The 19344-nt window shown below is 38.7% G+C and overlaps 1 protein-coding gene across 4 annotated transcripts in view; it reads left to right on the top strand.

Annotated features, from left to right (window-relative positions):
- Positions 1 to 16663: 16663 nt before the first annotated feature.
- SLC14A2 (solute carrier family 14 member 2) overlaps positions 16664 to 19344 on the top strand; it is a 506126-nt gene continuing 503445 nt past the window's right edge. For 2 of the 4 annotated variants that reach the window (XM_040264569.1, XM_040264570.1), the window contains exon 1: positions 16665 to 17087. The gene's annotated coding sequence lies outside the window, so the exon portion shown is untranslated. Of the gene's footprint in view, positions 17088 to 19344 lie in introns of all 4 variants that reach the window. The other 2 variants (XM_040264572.1, XM_040264574.1) reach the window with 2 other exon arrangements.

The following is a 19344-nucleotide window of genomic DNA, read 5'->3' as shown; positions in this document are numbered from 1 at the left end:
ATCCCACCTATATGTGGTATTTAAAAGAGTCAAATTCATAGAATCAAAGAGTGAAATGGTGGTTCCCAGAGACTCAAGGGAAGGGGAAGTGGGGAATCAGGCATACAGTCTCAGTGAAGCAAGATGAATCAACTTTAGAGATCTGGGCACAACCTTGTCCCGATAGTCAACAATCATGTAGTCTATACTTACAAGCTTTGTTCAGAGGGCCACACTTGTGTTAATACCATTACAAAATAAAATTTAATAAGTAAAGAAAATGACAGCAGAAAAAAAGGAAGTACCAATTGTCATTAATAAAGCCATTCATCTAGGTGTGAAGGGCCCAGGCCTTGGCTTAGAGTGGTGAGAAGGGAGGTGAAAGTGCAAATCTGACAAGTAAAGGGAAAGCCAAGAGTGTGCACGCATGCTGGCAGTGCCGCCCCTTCATTCATACTTAGATGAGCCCCTGGTTCTCAGTTCTCTGAGCAGTGTCATCTCCTGGCTCGGGAAAACACTCCAAAAGCACGAAGGCTGAGGTGAGGCCACCGTTTCCCCAGCATGCAGATGATGCCTGGGTCATGAGCAGAGCTCAGGTTTATAATATGAATTTGAAAATCAGGAAAACCTTTTCAGGTGTTATAAGAATAATGTATAATGAGCAGATTTTCTGTTTAACAGCATTATTTGCACACAAAGTGGCTTGTATAGTTGCCTGGCAACCATTTGTTGACCTTTCTTCAGCAGGCTAAACATTATTCTTGTTTATACAACAATTTTCTCTCCAAACTCTTTCTTTAGATCTTGCTTCGGGAAGCAGGAAATCAAACTAGAAAAGTTTGCAAATCCATTTTTGCAAGACAGACAAATGAGCATTGGCACTTTGTGTTGAAACAGACCTCAAGTTTCAAATGGTACCAGTTTCCAAACGGTACTATAAACTCCTAAAGGAGACAATTATAAATATAATTTCCTTGTCCCTACTCCCAGGCTGAATGGAACAGAAATACTGGGTGGGTTTAATAGTCTGCATTTTCACCAGCTGCCCAGCTTATTCGTGTAAACACTTGAGTTTGGGAATCAACATTTCGGGTTACTCCCTTTGGAATTTCTGCACTGAATCAATGACCAAGTTGGTCAACTGGTTTAACTCCCAGTTTGTAATAAAGATGGGCTGTGGCAGTGCCATCAAGCTCACCAGAATTCATATCTTCATTCCTCCAGGGCCAGTGTCTTCCCATTGCCTGCAGCTTATTGAGAACCAGACATCTTCCTACCTATTCTGTGGCACAAAGGAAGTACATCCTGCCAGCCCAGCTTGTATAAAAGCATCTACTTTTATACAAGGCACTTTCACACTACCCTCAGTGTATCACCTAATTTTTCAACCAAGTAATGAAGGTATTCTTCTTCTTATTCAACTTTCAGATACGACGAAAGTCATATTCAGAAGTAGTAACTAATTTCCCCAAGTCCTAAAAGCTCAGAACCTCAGGGCCAGGATTATAATTAGGTACACTTTTTGCTACTTCGTGTGGCCTTTTGCTCAGTTGTGTCTGACTCTCTGAGACCCCATGGACTATACAGTCCATGGAATTCTCCAGGCCAGAATACTGGAGTATGTAGCCTTTCCCTTCTCCAGGGGATCTTCCCTACACAGGGATCGAACCCAGGTCTTTCAATTGCAGGCAGATTTTTTACCAGCTGAGCCACAAGGTAAGCCCAAGAATACTGGAGTGGGTAGCCTATCCCTTTTCCAGTGGATCTTCTCTACCCAGGAATCAAACTGGGGTCTCCTGCACTGCAGGTGGATTCTTTACCAGCTGAGCCACAAGGGAAACTCCACTTTGAGTGAGTCTCCCATTCCCCACTGATAGCTCAGTTGGTAAAGAATCTGCCTGCAATGCAGGAGACCAGGGTTTGATTCCTGGGTTGGGAAGATCTGCTGGAGAAGGGATAGGCTACCCACTCCAGTATTCTGGCCTGGAGAATTCCATGGACTGTATAGACCATGGGGTTGCAAAAGTCGGACACGACCGAGTGACTTTCACTTTCCCTCACTCCAGGTAGGGCACTTCGGCTGTCACTGACATGGTACAAAGAAATAGAACATCCTCCTTGTGCTAAGGGGCTTATAGCTCAATGAGGAAACAGGGGAGCAGCGCCTTCTCTCCCGAGTGGCAGGCAGCTCCATCTCCTCTGAGCCTCCCTCCTCTTGGATTATGTCTTTATAAGGCACATTCTAACCAGATTCCTGGTTTGATCCCAATCCTTTTCCCCAGCAGACCAAGTTCCTTGTGTGGGCAGAGGTTGTGACCTGTTTGAAGTCATGCTCAAAGCTGTTGCCCTCTGTCACCCCACTCTTGGAGCCTGATCCATAGTCTCACTCATATTTTGCATGAGGTAAAGATGTGTTGTGTGAGAGGAAAAATAAAATGGAAGCATATGAATTAAGGATATCTCAGAGCTGAATCAGAAAAATTCAATCAGAAAGATTCAATGATACAATATAAGGTATCTCTTGACCTGTCATCCTTGCCAAGAGCCCTGGAAGAATCAGAATGCCTAAGGAGGAATTTATACAAATGTATACACTTGTTTCCACACTTGTTTTAAAATACTTTGGCTAGTAGGACAATTTCTAAGTTGTATCCCCAAGGGAATTGGATATACTTTAAGTACTGAATTAAATGATATATTCTTGTCCTCATGTCCAGGCCTGGCTATTTCTTAGGGACCTCAGTCAGGGCCCCCCTTTGTCTTTATGAACGAGGTCCTTTAGGGTGAAACCCCAGGACTTTGTCCAAACACCTTCCTTCTTGATACTGAAACTCCAGGAACCTGTTTATATTAGTGACATGAGACCTGGGAGCTTCAAGCATACACATGGAATCTACCCATCCAGGGAGTAATTTAGGTAGTAATTGCAAAAAGCAAGGTGAAAAACCCATGAACAGATCTGGAAACCATATCTTGCCTCTAGGGAACCTGGGGATATTTATTCTGGATAAAAGGAGATCTAAGAGGAGTTAGGGCAGCCACCTTGGTGCACTTGATGGACTGTCACGGAAAGAAGGCAGAGCACCAAAGGAGGAATTATGACCTGTATGTACAGATAAAGCTTGACTATTGAGGAGTTCCAGTTCACTGGGGGCATCCATCTCTATGCTATGACTTTGTATTTTTCCAGTCTCCAAACCCTCCTTCCTGCAAAGTAGCAGTGGACAGCTTCTCCTAATCCTAGAATTATTTTTTCACTTTTGATTAGTGAAATTTATACTTGTACAGTTTTTTTCTCTTTCTTTTTTCTTAGCATACTTGAAGGTGTGGTATCAGACATATATTCAAAACATGTTTCAGTTTTATTGAATTAACCATATTTAAAGAATATAATTTGATACATTTTCACACATGTATGTATTTGTTAAGTGATCACCAGGATCAAGAGTGAAGAGATTCATCACCCCCAAAAGTTTTCTGGTGCTCCCTTGCAATCTGTCTCTCCCATGGTCATTTCTTCCATCACCCTGTCCTCAGGCAATCAGTGATCTTCTTTCTGTCATCATGCATTTATTTATATATCCTATTATTCCAGTATTCTTGCCTGGAGAATCTCATGGACAGAAGAGCCTGGTGGGCTACAGTCCATGGGGTCAAAAGAGTCAGACACGACTTAGTGACTAAACCAACCATTATTTTTGTAAATGTGATTATAGTATGTGTAGTCTTTTTTTTTTGGTCTAACTTCAACATACTTAACATAATTATTTTGAAATTCATCTATGTTGTTGTGTGTCTCAGAACTCTCTTCCTTTCTATGGAATTGTATGGCTGTAGCACAGTTTACTTACCTATTTTTCCTGTTGATAGAAGCTACTTTGAGCACCCATGTACCAATCTTTACTGTAAACATATGCTTTCATTTCCCTTGAGTGAATAGTTAGGATTGGAATGGTTGGATCATATAGTGGGTGGTGTTTAATTTTCTAAGAAACACTAAAGTCTTCAAAAGTGCTTGCATCATTTTCCATCCATATAGGAATATAGATAACTTTCAGATCTTTCGTATCTGTCAACACTGGATTTTAAGTTTTAGTTTTTCTAAGATTGTATAGTGGCATCTGAATGTGGTTTTTATTTTTCTTTCCCTGAAGAGTCTCTTTCCATATGTTTATTTTAAAATGTTTAATCTTCTTGGTCAAAAGTTTGTTGAAATGTTTCACTCATTTTTATTGGGTTGTTTGTTTTCTTATTATCACATTTTGAGAGTTCTTTATATATTCTGGATAAAAGTCCTTTACTGGATGTATAATTTGTCAATGTTTAGACCCTGTCGGGGACTTGTGTTTTCAAATAGGTTGTAACCTATTTGTGGGTCTCTCAAAAAGTAAGTAAAATAGAAATGTATTGTTTTGTTGATTTTTTTCAGTTAAAAAATTCTCTTAACATTTTCTTAACAGTGTCTTTTGCAAAAACTTTTAATTTTGAGAAAGTCTAGTTTATTAATTTATTCTTTTTATGCATCATGTCATGTCTAAAAAAATTTTTCCTAACTCAGGAACATAAATTTCCAGTTTTTTTCTAGAAGTTTTATTTTTAGGATTTACATTTAGTCTGATTTATTTTGAATTAATATTTGCAAATGATATAAGTATATATTCAAGTTCACTGTTTTATACATATGTATATCCAATTGTTCCAGCACCTTTTATAGCACCTTTCTATACTGAATTTTGCACTTTTGAAAAAAATAAGTTGCCCATATATGCGGCAATTTACTTCTGAACCCTTTTCTATTCACTGGTATATGAATCTATCTTTATGCCAATAGCACATTGTTTTAATCACTATAGCTTTACAATAAGTCTTAAAATCAGGTAGTGTTAGCCATCCAGCTTCGTTCTTTTTCAAGGTTGTCTTGGTTCTTGTAGGTTCTCCGTATTGCCATAGGAATTTTAGAATCAGTTTGCCAATTTCTACAAAAGTACTAGTGAGATTTTGATGGCAATTGCATTGAATCTAGAGAAGAATTTGAGAAAATTACTTCCCCATGAACACATTTATTTAGGCCTTTTAAAATTTCTTTCAGGAATCTTTTATAGTTTTCAATGTGTAACTTTTGCACACATTTTGTCAAAATTTCCCCAATATTTTATGTTTCTGATACTATTTTAAGTGGTTTTTTCTAGTTGAGACTGGGGATGGGAAGAGGAGGTGGGGTTTATTGAGGGGAGCCATCTGTGGCCTCTCAGAAAGCCCTGAGCAGAGATGTCCAGCTGCAACTATTCACAGTGAGCAGGGACTGTGGCTGTCGCCACAATCCAGAACAACCAGAAAAGCTCCAAACCACATTGGAGCACAGAAGTTATGGAGAGAGAGGATCCTATCAAATATTCCAAGGAACTTCTTACTGATCGAGAGAGGGTAACGAAAAAGATTGACTCAGGTACTGAATGATATGGGAATAAGGAATTCTTATTTGCTATGTGGAGAAAGTAATTTCTATATTTGAGACATAAATTCAACATTAAAATGAGTTTTAATGGAATAGAATAACATAGGATAGGATACAATAAGATACAATAGGATGTGTAGTATCAATTGATCCACCTACTGTAGTTGGCGTTTCCAGAAATTTTTGTTTCAGTCTCATTCTCTTCTGTCCTTGAATCATGTGTATGCACTATTTTGCACTGTAAGATGGTAGTCTTCTTACAGATTTTGTAACAGTTAAAAGAACTCTGAAGCTCCTGAACTGAAGGACCTTCACTCTCTAAAGCTGCAATTCTCTGAAGTGCAGGAGACACTACTCAATAAGGGAAGGTTTTACAGCTGTTGCTAATAGTCCTTTAGATTCTCCCTCTAAGTCAAAATCTGCTTGAGTTTGTCAACCTTAAGGTAATTTTGAGCAATATCTCTTCAAACGAACTGCTACCTTTGCAGAACAGTGGAGAAGCATGAATATAGATAACCCGAGGTGCTCTGAGCCCCAAGGCCTGATCCAGAGGAGTGGAGCTGATATCTTCTCCCAACAGAGGAGGAGCTCATGCCATATGACTTATCACCCAGCAATCAACAGACATGATGCAAATGAACTTATTTACAAAACAGAAACAGACTCACAGACTTAGAGAACAAATTTATGGTTTCCATGGGAAGAATGGAGGGAAGGGACATTTATGAAGTTTGGGGTGGACAGGTACACCCTGTTATATTTAAAATGGATAACCCACAAGGACATACTGTATAACACAGGGTACTCTGCTCAATGTTATGTGGAAGTGTAGATGGGAGGGAGTTTGGGGGAGAAGGGATATACGTATATGTATGGCTGAATCCCTTTGCTGCCCACCTAAACTATCACAACATTGTTAATTGACTATGTTATTGTTGTTGTTCATTCACCCAGTGGTGTCAGACTCTGTAACCCCATGGACTGTAGCATGGCAGGCCTCCCTCTCCCTCACCATCTCCCAGAGTTTGCCCAAGTTCACGGTCATTGTACTGGTGATGCCATTCAGCCATCTTATCCTCTGACATTCTCTTCTCCTTCTGCCCTCAGTCTTACCCAGCATCAGTGACTTTTCCAATGAGTCATCTGTGTGCATCAGATGACCAAAATACTGGAGCTTCAGCTTCAGCATCAGTCCTTCCAATGAATATTCAGGGCTGATCTCCCTTAAGATTGGCTTATTAGACCTCCTTGCTGTCCAGGGGACTTTCAGTACTCTTCTTCAGCACCACAATTCAAAGGCATTAACTGACTATACCGCAATACAAAAAAAAAGTCAGTTTTCATTCCAATCCCAAAGAAAGGCAAAGCCTAAGAATGCTCAAACTACTGCACAATTGCAGTCATCTCACACACTAATAAAATAATGCTCAAAATTCTCCAAGCCAGGCTTCAACAGTACATGAACCTTGAACTTCCAAATGTTCAAGCTGGATTTAGAAAAGGCAGAGGAACCAGAGATCAAATTGCCAATATCCGTTGGATCATCAAAAAAGCAAGAGAGTTCCAGAAAAAACATCTATTTCTGCTTTATTGACTATGCCAAAGCCTTTGACTGTGTGGATCACCATAAACTGTGGAAAATTCTGAAAGAGATGGGAATACCAGACCACCTGACCTGCCTCTTGAGAAATCTGTATGCAGGTCAGGAAGCAACAGTTAAAACTGGACATGGAACAACAGACTGGTTCCAAATTGGAAAAAGAGTATATCAAAGCTGTATGTTGTCACCCTGCTTATTTAACTTATATGCAGAGTACATCATGAGAAACGCTGGGCTGGATGAAGCACAAGCTGGAATCAAGGTTGCCGGGAGAAATATCAATAACCTCAGATATGCAGATGACACCACCCTTATGGCAGAAAGCAAACAAGAACTAAAGAGCCTCTTGATGAAAGTGAAAGAGGAGAGTGAAAAAGTTGGTTTAAAACTCAACATTCGGAAAGCTAAGACCATAGCATTTGATCCCAACACTTCCTGGCAAATGAATGGGGAAACAGTGGAAACAGTGACTGACTTTATTTTGGGGGGCTCCAAAATCACTGCAGATGGTAATTGCAGCAATGAAATTAAAAGACGCTTACTCCTTGGAAGGAAAGTTATGACCAATCTAGACAGCATATTTAAAAGCAGAGACATTACTTTGCCAACAAAGGTCCATCTAGTCAAAGCTATGGTTTTTCCAGTAGTCATGTATGGAGGTGAGAGTTGGGCTATAAAGAAAGCTGAGCACCAAAGAATTGATACTTGTGAACTGTGGTGTTGGAGAGGATTCTTGAGAGTCCCTTGGACAGCAAGTAGATCCAACCAGTCCATCCTAAAGGAAATCAGTCCTGAATATTTATTGGAAGGACTGATGCTGAAGCTGAAACTCCAATACTTTGGCCATTCAATTCGAACTGATTCATTGGAAAAGACCTAGATGCTGGGAAAGATTGAAGGGAGGAGGAGAAGGGGACAACAGAGGATGAGATGGTTGGATGGCATCCCCGACTCAATGGAAGTAGGTTTGGGTGAACTCCAGGAGTTGGTGATGGCCATGGAGGCCTGGCGTGCTGCAGTCCATGGAGTTGCAAAGAGTCAGACACTACTGTGACTGAACTGAACTGCAATACAAACAAAAATTTAATAAAAATAAATAAAATAGGTAACTAACAAAGAGCTTCTGTATAGCATAGGGAATTCTCAATATTCTGTAATAACCTAAATGGGAACAGAATTTGAAAAAGAATAGATAGTGATATATGTATATGTACAAATGAATCACTCTGCTGGACACCTGAAACAAGCACAATATTGTTAGTCCACTATATTCCAATATAAAATAAATGTGTGGTTAATTCTCTAGTGCCTCATAAGTTGTCATCACTGTTCTTAAACTGTGTTTCACCCTCTGAAACAAGAAGCTTCTTGGCAAACAGAACTAATATCCCCAAATAAATCACAGACCAAAGCAACTTATTAATAAGGCCTATGCTTCAAGGGACTAGATCTGGTAGACAGAGTGCCTGAAGAACTATGGACAGAGGTTTGTAACATTGCACAGGATGAGGTGACCAAAATCATCCACAAGAAAAAGAAATGAAGGAGGCAAAGTGGTTGTCTTGAGCTGGCCTTACAAACAGCTGAGAAAAGAAGAGAGGTGAAATGCAAAAGAGAAAGGGAAAGGTATACCCAATGAAAGCAGAGTTCCAAAGGAAAGCAAGGAGAGATAAGAAAATCTTAAGTGAACAATGCAAAGAAATAGAGGAAAACAAAAGAATAGGAAAGACTAGCGATCTCTTCAAGAAAATTGGAGGTACCAAGGGAATATTTCATGCAAAGATGGTCACAATAAATGACAGAAACAGCAAGGACCTAACAGAAGCAGAAGAGATTAACAAGAGGTGGCAAGAATACAAAGAAGAACTGTACAAAAAATGTCTTAGTACAGAATATTGAGCAGAGTTCTCTGTGCTATACAGAAGATCTTTGTTAGTTATCTATTTTTTTTTCTTTTTGCACAAAAATAGTCCATTTCTTCAAGTGTTCTCCAGCACAAGGAGCTTTATAATATTCTTCTGGGCTCACACACAAAAATGTGGTGAAGGTGGAATTGACAGACTTTCTACATCATGGATGACCATGATGGTGTGGTCACTCACCCAGAGCAAGACAGCCTGGAGTGTGAAGTCAAGTGGGACTTAGGAAGCATTGCTACAAACAAAGCTAGTGGAGGTGATGGAATTCCAGCAGAGCTATGCTGCTGCTGCTGCTGCTAAGTCACTTCAGTCGTGTCCGACTCTGTGCAACCCCTGTGGCAGCCCACCAGGCTCCTCCATCCCTGGGATTCTCCAGGCAAGAACACTGGAGTGAGTTGCCATTTCCTTCTCCAATACATGAATGCGAAAAGTGAAAGTGAAGTCGCTCAGTCATGTCCGATTCTTCGAGACCCCATGGACTGCAGCCTACCAGGCTCCTCTGTCCATGGGATTTTCCAGGCAGGAGTACTGGAGGGGTTTGCCATTGCCTTCTCCTATCAAATCCTAAAAGATGATGCTGTTAAAATGCTGCACTTTATATATCAGGAAATTTGGAAGACTTGGCAGTGGCTAGAGGACTGGAATGGGCAGATTTCATCCCAGTTCCAAAGAAAGGCAATCCCAAAGAATGTTCAGACTACCATACTCATTTCACACACTAGCAAGGTAATGCTCAAAATCCTTCAAGCTAGGCTTCTACAGTATGTGAACGTAAATACAAAAGGAGTTCAGAGAGAACAGAGAAGGAATGAGCAAATGGGGAGGTCTTCTCTGGTTCAGTTCTACTAATGATGAATGATGGTTTGGCTTTAGACACCCAGAAGGAAATGTACAGCATTCCAGAGTTAGAAGATACTAGTTTATGAATGTGATGTTCCACATAGGTTTTGTCTTCTACCGTGTACCCACTCCAGGAAGAAAACAAAACAAAGGCCTATTATGTGCTCCAACTAATTTTCTAATCTGGGAGTGAATCTAGTGCCATAAAGAGAGAGTTTTCATTATATCTAAGTGCATGATCACATATTAGATTATTGATTACCTTTCTCATTCAGCTATTCTACTCCTAAAACCTATGGCAGGCAGCAATAATCTGATTCTCTACGGATAATAATCATGATAAACAAAAGACCTTCCACCTACCCCCAAATTTTCTCCAGTTGTAGAGATAAAGTAAGAGGGGTAAGAGTCTATTGATATGAACCAATAATAATCAAGCTAGCAGGCTCCAGACACAAGGAAAATATTCCAGGTTATAAAAGGGTCAGCGTGAGGATGAGTATAGTAAAGAAAGACATCCTTGAAGAGGTTGGTGTTTATGTTTGTAACAGTCTTGTGGGTCCTTCTCGGCAGTGACTCAGCAAATTGATTTTAGAAGCCTCTGGCACTTACATCCTGCTGATGGGTTTATAACGAAAATGCTGACGCTCTGCTGCTCAGTTGCCCTGGGACTGTTGAGCAGCAATACAGGATCGAGTGCGTCACTTCCCTTGAACAATGCATTTCATTCACTGCTTGAAGTGTGACCATTCATGTTGAAAATGAAATTCTGCAGAGTGATCTGCTTGGGAAATTACTCAGAGCTACTCACTTAAAGATCTTGCTATCTTTTGTGGTCCTCAATTAAGGCTCACAAGAACCTCTTGAGGGTAAATTGGTGCCAATCTAAGCATTGAGAGTAGAAGAAAAAGTAATGAAAACCCAAAGCTTGTACGAACTTTCAAAAGTCATCTGTAAGGACTCAAGGGAGCAGCTAAAATTGATTGTAACCTGAACATCTAGAATATTGGTGTAAAGGAAAGAACCATGGACTTGAAATTAGGAAACATTGGTGCTAGTCTTGATTCTGCCTTTAGCTCACTGGATGCTTTGAGATAATATAGAGATATACACATTATTAGACTTAGAAAGAATAACCTAGTTTAAACACTTTTTATAAAAAAAATAGAAAAACATAAGGCATACAAAGAAAAATCTAATATCTGGGTTTCTATCATCTCTAATTAAGCCTGTAATTTAATATTTGCATTATCTCTTTTTTAATATAAAAATAATTAATATATCATGGATAAGGTGAGTCTTCTGGGACCCCTCACCCAACATACAACCACTATCATGAATTTAATGAGTTTGATTCTTTGTCTGTTTAAAGCATTCTGCAGATTTGATTCAGTTCAGTTCAATTCAGTTCAGTTGCTCAGTTGTGTCCAACTCTTTGTGACTCCATGAATTGCAGCACACCAGGCCTCCCTGTCCATCACCAACTCCCAGAATTCATGTCCATTGAGTCGGTGATGCCATCCAGCCATCTCATCCTGTCGTCCCCTTCTCCTCCTGCCCCCAGTCCCTCCCAGCATCAGGGTCTTTTCCAATGAGTCAACTCTTTGCATGAGATGGCCAAAGTATTGGAGTTTGATTACATATATGTTATTAGAAACAAACATTTTATTACATTTTATGTAATAGGCATCAATGCTATATACAAAGTATTATTCTGAAACTTGCTTCCCCATATATATTTAGATTTTATTTCTGCTACCTTATTGTGTGTTCTCTTTATGCTACTCTAGGTTTACTTCTATTTCCCTTTTTATCAGCAGTCTTTATTGGACTGATATAATTTTCTTTTTCTGCTCTTTTCCCTCATATACTATTTGGCAAGGTACACAGTTTATTTCTTTTCTTTTAGTGGTTATCTTAAAATTTTCAATATACATATTCTATTACTAATTTTCTAATAAAGTATACATGAAGGATCTTAGTGTACCTCATGCTCCTTAGGTACATAGCTCCTAACTCCCAGTTTTCATACTGTTGATGTCTAGAATTTTAATTCCAACATGTTTTAAACACAAAAGAAAATTTTCTTCTTTATTATTTACAGTAAATATGTGTTTTTATCATCACTATATTCAACTTCTTTGCTCACCAACTTTCTTGAATCCCACTCCTTAGTTATGAATATATTATTCTTTTTGATGAATTATAGCCTTTAATAATTCTTGCAGTGAGGATCTGATAGTAATAAACTTAGTCCTTAAATGTCTAAAGATGTCTTCATTTCACATTTACTCTTGAAGGCATAACATTCTATATTCACAATTATTTTCCCATGAAACTTTGAATGAATTCTTTTATTAATGAAAAAATGAGCTGTCAAACAGATGCTGTTCTTTTTAGGTAATTTCTCTCTTCTCGTGGGTTTTACAGTCTATGTGTGGACTGTATTTTTTATTTCTCTTGCTGTGTACCACATGGGTCTCCCAAATTGGAAGACTCTTTTAGAAACTTTGGAAATTTTCAGCCATTATTTAGCTCTTTTAGACCCTCTCCCTAATTCTTTATATTTTTCTTATGAAATTCTTATTTTGGCTTATATTGATACTTCTTAGCCTTCAGCTCAGTTTCTCTTTTATTTACTATCACTTTATCTCTTTGCTTCCACACTAGGAACTTTCCTCAATTCTATCTTTCATGTTTCAATTTATTTGTTTATGTTAGCTTAGTATGGACCTACTCTCAAGTTTCCCATTCTCCTCTCTTATTTCTTTGAGAATTTCAAGGATATTGATATTTAAGGATCTTTTTACATTTCTTTCATTATTTCTTTTTCCTAGAATTGGAATTCACCCAGTTTTTTGGTTTCACTTATCTCTTGAAAAGTTCCCTTCTGCACCCTTTTCCGGAAGCCATCTCATGATGGCCTCAGCCTGTGCCTCTTGTGCCATCTGGATCCACAGGTCTCAGCTCTGCTCTCAGTGTGTGTACAAGTAATGGCCTGGAAATCGGGCTCACGTGAGAACTTGACTTTGGCGGCAGGCTTTGGGAAAGAATCATGTTTCTGGAAGCCACCTGGACAGACAAGATGGGATATTCTAATTTCTATCACAGCCTGAGCTCATTTTGGAGCACACATTCCCATTTGAGGACTTTAGCTGGATTATCCGCATACAACTAGTCTCATCCCATTGGTGACCATGAGACTTCAGCCTCTGCCTTTACCTGTAATTTTCTTTCCTTTTTGGTCCTTGGGTTTTTTCCTTAATATTTAATACAGTTCTGTATTTATTTTTAAATAAATAAATTTATTATATTCTATGTGCTTGGAGTTGGACAGGGGGTGTATTATACAGGAACTTTCCTCTACCATGGAAATTTCCTTCATTTTTCAAACAGGGAAACAACCCCACGAAAGTTAGCCAGCTTGCTCAATTCACAGCCTAATTATTGCCAATATGTAGATTATAAGGCTCTTTTCCACCTTGAATACATCATATGCTCTCTCTTTGCCTCAAGATTTTTGATGTTCAAAATGCAGAGTAATGCCTACCTTGCCTTTTTCAATTTATTATCGAAGGAATTGACATTGCAAATACATGTGAAAGTATTTTGAAAATAAAACATGTAGTCTCATTAATATTTTCATTTTTAAAATTTTATTGTGATGGAAATTGTGAGTAATGTCAATACGCATTACTAAAAAATTACTTCTGAGTTTTCCACTATAGAATTTCCTTTTTTCATATTCCAATACCACTCTCAAAGTTATTAAATAAAAGAAGAACTCTTGGATGGAAGTTGATGCACTATGGTAAATTTATGGAGACTAAGGACAAATATTATTTTCATATATTTAGCAAACATTTTTTGAATACTAGTCTATACATGCACTTAGGTGTTGCCTGGGAAGTAGTAGGTAGATGGTTTTTTTTTTTTTTTTAAATAAGCTTTTTATTTTTTAAAAGAGTTTTAGATTGATAGAAAAATTGCAAAGGTAGAGTTCCCATATATCCTATACACATTTCCCTCATCATTACCTCTAATGCCAGTATAGTACATTTGTCACAATTAATGAACCAATATTGATCCATCATTATACTTATATTCAGACCTCCTCAGTTTTGACTTTCTTTCTCTAGGATACAATCCAGGACACCACATTACATTTACTTATCATGTCGTCTTAGGTTCCTCTTCCCTGTGACGAAAAGTCAGACTTTGCATTTTTGACCTTGACAGCTTTGAAGGCTACTGGTCAGGAACTTTGCAAATGTCTCTTAATTGGGATTTGTCTGATGTTTTTCTCATGATTAGAGTGGGAATGTGAGTGTCCCACTTTTGGAGAAAGATCACAGAGGTAAAGTGCCATTCTCATCACTTTATATCAAGGGTACATGAAATCAAGATGACATCATTTTTGATGTCTGAGATAATATTTGTAAGATTTATCAACTAGAAAAGCACTCTTTGTACTTTGTTCATACGTTGCTCATGAACCCTTGTTCATGCCCCAAGAGGGCATACACTATGAGCAGCCCACACTTGAAGAATGGAGAGTTATGGTCTGCCTTCTAAGGGGCTGACTATCCACATAAGTTGTGTGGAATTGTTCTGCATGGGTGATTTGTCTATTCCATACATTTATGTATTCATTTATGAGGTTGATGAAAAAGTAATTTCAGTTTTGGATTGTGAATTTTAAGTCATTATAACTAGGCTCAAACACATCTTTATTAATCAAAATAGGAACCATTACATTCAACACATTTTTGCCAAAGAGAAATATTAATAAGTTAGTTTATTCCTATTGCATAAAACCCCTTGTTTCAGGATTAGAGGAACTCTTGGAAAGTATTTTCTGACTACTTCTGGTTGTGGAAGCATTTTCCCTGCAAAAAGTTGTCAAGATATTGAAGAAGCGGTAGTCAGTTGGTGAGAGGTCAAGTGAGTATGGTGGATGAGGCAAAACTTCGTAGCCTAATTTGTTCAACTTTTGAAGCCTCGGTTGTGTGACATGTGATTGGGCATTGTCATGGAGAATTGGGCCCTTTCTGTTGACCAATTCTGGCTGTAGGTGTTGCAGTTTTCTGAGCATCTCATTGATTTACTGAGCTACTTTTCAGATGTAATGATTTTGCTGGGATTCAGAAAGCTGTGTTTAATCAGATCAGAAGCAGACCAACAATGACCATGACCTTTTTTTGGTGGAAGTTTGGCTTTGGGAAGTGCTTTGGAGCTTCTCAGTCCAATCACTGAGCTGGTCATTGCCAGTCGTTATATAAAATCCACTTTTTGTTGCACATCACAATCTGATCGAAAAATGGTTTGTTGCTGTTGCATAGAATAAGAGAAGATGGCACTTCAAAATGATAATTTTTTTGATTTGCAGTCAGCAAATACTTACTTAGTATGAAAGGGTTCAGAACATGTCACTTCAGAATATGGCACTTGGGCATATTATTTTGAGCTAAAATACTTGAGAAACAACAAATGCGAGAAGGGCTCTATAAGTTTTGTGTCTACCAGTTTCCTCAAGTCTTCATTTTCCTTCTATTTTTAAGAACTGTGAAATTCTCTAGGCTTATCTTGCATATTTCCTGCCCCAATTCTAAAATCAGCCACGTCTCCATGGGGCCCTGGTTCCCTTTAGTAAAGGGATTATTGACGAAAAGAAAATGCTGCATTTAATCTTACATGACTAGACATTGTTTTCTTCTTTCATTCACTTATAAAATATTTGATACTTTTCCCTCTGTCAGTCTGGCAGGAATGCTGAGATTAAAGTGAATGGCCTCATAAAACCATGAGATTTCTTTGAAAGGAATGATTTTCAAAATGAGGATGTATAATTCCTGAAGAAAATTAGGAAATTCCATAAAGATAACAAAAAACTTCATCTATAATTGCCAGTTAAGACCATACATCCTTCTAAATGTGGATCTAATATTGAACTATCAAGTAGAGATTTCTTAAATGCAAGAGCAAATTAACCTGGAAATACACTAAATTTAAAGAATCTCTTTTCTTTAATCAGAACAAAGGGCAAGACCTCAGCAGTTACTAAAAGCTATTATTGCTGGTTTAAACAAAGAAACTAAAATGTTTATTATTGCAACATATCTTTTTATATGTGCCCAGACTCCAAAGCCTAGTTTTGTTTGTAAGGTTCCCCAACAGAGTGGTTGCTAAGATATGGCAAAAGCCCAAAGGACAACATGCTGAGCCTCTGGAAAAACAGTTTCATTTCTAAAAGCAAGGGATAGATATTGAGGCTTAAAGGGAGTTGATCCTTAGGATAAAGTCATAGCTAATGTAAGGTTTTCAGAATAAAATCTAAGATTTCAGGGAAATCTAGGGACCAATTATGTGATGTTCAAAGGAAACAGAGAATACAAGTGAGCCTTAGTTTTTACCCTATGCTTAAGGCAAATTATTCTACTCGATGTTAGGGAATAAAAATTACGTTTGTGATCATGATAATGAAGAGGAAGAGAATGAAATGAGGGTGATGAAAACTGGAGTTCTAGGCACTTGAGTTCAGAAAAAAGGCACAGTGAAGGAATTTGACTTTGGTCTGCTCTCAAGGAGAAAGGGACCAGATCTTGTGGGAAGGGTTTCTCATGACCTTTTCTTTGAACTTGATTTTCCCACCTGGATTTCATGGCCAGGTATGCTCATGGATCAACCTTCAAGATGGCAAATTAGTTTCTCAAATGGAGTTTTCCGTCCTGAGAGGGCCAGGTGTATGAGCCCTCCTTATCTTCTATCTGCTCAAAGACAAAAATGTCTTATAAGATTTGTAAAAATTTAACCTCTCAGTAATGTGCAAAGGAAAAAAAAAGGAGGAAACAATGTGGCAGAGTGGCAGCCAAGCAGAACCAGAGTGGCTGCAGGAAGAATTACCTTCCAATGGTTCTTTCTTGGGCCCCTGAGATGGGTTGTCTGACTACTTAACAAGAAGCAAATCTCCAATGGGAAAACAACCCTATCCTCATGCACCACTTGATCACTGAAGGAGAACGAGATGCTAAGGAAAGCAGTCTAAGGGGAGGCACTTTAAAAGCAAATCTCCTAGAATGACGGGCCCACTTTAGTGCTCAGTGCTGGTACAGTGAGGACGGACCGAGCGAGCCAGTTTAGCAAACACCTGGACATCGCGTGGCCTCCGTATTCGCGGCCTTCTTTGCCTTGATCACCTGAGAAGGATCTCAAATTCTTATTCCAAATTGTCTCTTTGGTGACACTGGCTACTTTTCTCTAAACCATCGTTTCAAGGCTCAAGAGGAACTGTGAGGTAAGGCAGATCTCTTTTTCTTACTTTGTCACCTCTTGCCAACATTTGGAAATTCTTTTCTACCTGTTCACGGAGGACATTACTGGCTTCTGACCTTTTTCTTTTCCTCCCCACTCACAATAAAACACAACATTGTGTATATATATATATATATATATATATATATATATAGAGAGAGAGAGAGAGAGAGAGAGAGAGAGAGAGAGATGTATAATCATGTTCTTGCTATTAAAACATTTGAGGTACTTGTTACCTAATAATACAGATGATTTGAAAGCCTTTAAGAATAGGATCCTACTTTTGATGATATAATTGTACAGCTGTTAGTTCATATAGAGCATCTCCCAATTAGTTTACTTTCAACCTCCTCCATGCCTCAACTCCAACCTCAATTTAGATTACAACATTAAAAAGATCATCATAAAATGTAGCCTTGTACAAGGAGAGGATCTAATTATTCCGCCTTGCCGTACAAGCCTAATAAATTATGCAGTTTTGCCCGCAGTATTTCACCTGAGAGAATGAGTGTGTCAAACACCATAGTGAATGAATTCTCCCACCAGCCTGTATAGATGCCAGAGCCACAAATGTTTAGTTCCACAATCTGAGATTTGGTTTTATGGCACTTTAAGAGTGGGTTTTTTTTGGTTGGGGTTGAGAATATGCACTATCCTGGAGGGACTTGTATGCACATAGAATACACTACATGTGATAATTGTGATATATTTAATGATGTCCAGAGGGCATGCTGTCACCTAATTATTTTCATATTATTCCAGAATGGTAATGAAAAACTAAAGGGAATCCACCAAGAGTTCAAACAAGTTCATTGGGGACAAATGATTATCAGCCTCCTGAGGCTCCCATCAGTAGAACAAGAGGGCATATTTATAGTTTTATCTGTGCATATGGGAGGGAGTTCCAAAATCTATTCTAACTGTTCAGGTTTGATGGGTTGTAGAATGGAAACCATCTGGTCTACCTGATGGTTTGCTCCACCTTCACTGTCTGTGATGGCAGGGCTTGCAAGTGCTGCTCTGTGTTGACTGTGGAAAATTCTGACAGGTCTGATGGAGGGTTGATGATCCCCTGAGGGCACTGTATGGTGGTGGTGGGTTTAGGTTTTGTGTAAGGGTAGGTTTAAAAGCAATGGCATTAAGTGTGCAATCTTATTTTGTCTTATTAATAACACTCTCTGCTGCTGCTAAGTCGCTTCAGTCATGTCCAACTCTGTGCAGCCCCATAGATGGCAGCCCACCAGGCTCCCCCGACCCTGGGATTCTCCAGGCAAGAACACTGGAGTGGGTTGCCATTTCCTGTTCCAATGGATGAAAGTGAAAAGTGAAAGTGAAGTCGTTCAGTCATGTCCGTCTCTTAGTGACCTCATGGACTGCAGCCTACCAGGCTCCTCCATCCATGGGATTTTCCAGGCAAGAGTACTGGAGTGGGGTGCCATTGCCTTCTCTGAATAACACTCTCTAAAGTAAGGAAAATACTATAACTTTATTATGACTAAAAATCTAAATGCAAATTGGCCTTCACGATACAAGAAAGATAATCAATAAATCATTGCCTTATATTCAGATTGACTGGCTGATGTCAAGGCAAATTTTATTGGACATATAGGCCATGATTTTGTATCAGTGAGCCAAATTCAATCAATACATTTGCATCAATTAAAAGCTACTTCCAATTTTTAAACCTCTACTTGAGGTTTTAGTTCTGATGAGATGGATGAAACTGGAGCCAATTATACAGAGTGAAGTAAGCCAGAAAGAAAAACACCAATACAGTATACTAACACATATATATGGAATTTAGAAAGATGGCAATGATGACCCTGTATGCAGGACAGCAAAAAAGACACAGATGTGTATAACGGACTTTTGGACTCCGTGGGAGAGGGAGAGGGTGAGATGACTTGGGAGAATGGTATTGAAACATGTATAATATCATGTAAGAATCGAATTGCCAGTCTATGTACGATGCAGGATATGGCACGCTTGGGGCTGGTACGTGGGCATGACCCAGAGAGATGTTGTGGGGAGGGGGGTGGCAGGGGGGTTCAGGTTTGGGAGTGCATGTACACCCGTGGTGGATTCATGTCAATGTATGGCAAAACCAATACAGAATTGTAAAGTAAAATAAAAAATAAATAAATTTAAAAAAAAAAACACCTTTACCAGTAAGGCATCTACCCTATTACTTTCTAGAAATCCTCTCTACCATATGCGCCATCTATACTAATTTTGCTTGA

The sequence above is a fragment of the Oryx dammah genome, unplaced genomic scaffold (assembly GCF_014754425.2).
Source record: "Oryx dammah isolate SB20612 unplaced genomic scaffold, SCBI_Odam_1.1 HiC_scaffold_22, whole genome shotgun sequence".
In the NCBI taxonomy this organism is placed as follows: domain Eukaryota; kingdom Metazoa; phylum Chordata; class Mammalia; order Artiodactyla; family Bovidae; genus Oryx; species Oryx dammah.
Note: the sequence above shows the minus strand (reverse complement) of the source record. Positions and strands in the feature narration are given on the sequence as shown.